The following is a 2,029-nucleotide window of genomic DNA, read 5'->3' on the forward strand; positions in this document are numbered from 1 at the left end:
GGCTGAGGGGTGACATGATTGAGGTTTATAAGATTATGCATGGGATAGAGCAGGTAGAGAAAGAAGTACTTTTCTCCCTTTCTCACAATACAAGAACTCATGGGCACTCAATGAAATTGCTGAACAGTCGAGTTAGAATAGATAAAAAGAAGTACTTCTTCACCCAAAGAGTGATTAACACTTGGAATTCACTGCCACAGGAGGTGGTGGCAGCTACAAGCATGGACAGCTTCAAGAGGGAATTAGATAAACATATGGAGCAGAAGTCCATCAGTGGCTATTAGCCATAAGGCATAGATAGGAACTCTCAGGCTGGGGCAAGTGATGCTCTGTATTCTTGGTGCTTGGGGGGGCAACAGTGGGAGGGCTTCTAGTGTCCTCATGGCACCTGGTACTTTTGGCCACTGTGTGACAGAGTGTTGGACTAGATGGGTCATTGGCTGGATCCAGCATTGGCTTCTCTTATGTTCTTATGTGTCAGAACCCACAGCTAAGAACGAAGTACACGCATTCCGGAACAGTTATACTTTTATTGCCAAGCTATAGATGCAGTAATACAGGTACTGTTAAGAATGGCGGCAACCAATAGAACCTAATAGGATATAGGGTATTCGTATGCATCCCCCCCCCCCATGACATGGGCCAATTAGGTACCCTCCCGTGCACGGGATAAGTTAGGAAACCGTTAGGTGGCTAAAGCTGGGAACCAGGAGTCTCTCACGGTACATGGGAGACTTCCAGACAATACAACCTCCTCCTGCACATCTGTAGAGATAAGCGTTTCAGCAAAGGCAGAAAAGCAGGGATAGGAATGCAATAGCAATTAACAAGACACAGAAGGAACTCCCTAACCCCCATGGCAGCATAGCTGACATTATGTTCTTAAGGGTTAAGCGAATTCTCTCACTCGGGTATACTTGGCAGTTGGAGAGACAGCCATTTTGGCAGTTTATTCTGTCACGAAAGTGGCCAGGCTGGCAGTTGGCAGGGGAGAGGAACAGACCCAGCACCCAGCCAATGGCACGTGAGTACTCTTGAGTGGCAGTTGATGAGCCAATTGCTGATGGAGCGCACAGCACACCCAATAGGAGAGCTGGAAAGTGCCAAAGTGTTAGGGCTTTTATATATATCAGATAGAACCTCTCTTCTCTTTCTTACCTGGACTTGGAGTTGCAGCAAGTTAACTTTTTGAAGTTAATCTGTTAACTTATTATCTGTTAAGAAGTTAAATGTACCTGCATGAATATGTCATATAAGATGTGCTTCTGTTTTTTTCCCTTAACCATGCTTCCAAAGCAGTTTTTTACATTTAACCCAATACAACTGACCAAAAGTGCTGGGGTCATATGGATCCAGCTTTATTACTGGAGAAGCAAGTCAATGCAGCTGCAAAAAAGACTTTCAGCCAACTCAGTCTAGCCTGTGAGATATGCCTGACCAGGCCATCTGAATCCTCACAACAGTAACACTGAGACTACGCTACTGCAATGCACAGTACATTGGTCTCCCCTCGAAATCAACTCAGAAACTCCAACTGATCCAGAATATCATGGCTTGACTATTAGCAGGAGCAAGACAAAGCATGCATATTACTCCCATTCTGCAGATGCTCCATTGGCTGCCCATTTCTTACCAAACTCAGTTTAAGGTATTTGCTATCACATACAAAGCCCTACATGGCCTTGGCCCCTGTTATTTGTGGAACCACCTCTCTCCCTGTGCTCCACCATGACAACTTCACTCATGTCAGCAGGGGCTTCTGCAGGTGCCAACATGCAAATGGGCAAAATCAACAACTGCTTATACACATGCTTTTTCAGTTGTGGCTTCTGCCTTGTGAAACGGTCTGTCTGAGGAGGTCAGGAAAGCTTCTGCTCTCCTGGCCTTCCACAAACTATGCAAATCTGAATATTCAAGAGGGCTTTTCTATGTAGGTAATAGAAGCTGCGGTGGCTCAAGTGGTTAAGACATTGAACTGCAGGCTGTGGAAGGTCAGTAGTTCAGCAGTTTGAGACCCGAGTGCCACATG

This window comes from Gekko japonicus, unplaced genomic scaffold, assembly GCF_001447785.1.
Source record: "Gekko japonicus isolate JY-2015 unplaced genomic scaffold, Gekko_japonicus_V1.1 scaffold20, whole genome shotgun sequence".
NCBI classification, from domain to species: Eukaryota; Metazoa; Chordata; class Lepidosauria; order Squamata; family Gekkonidae; genus Gekko; species Gekko japonicus.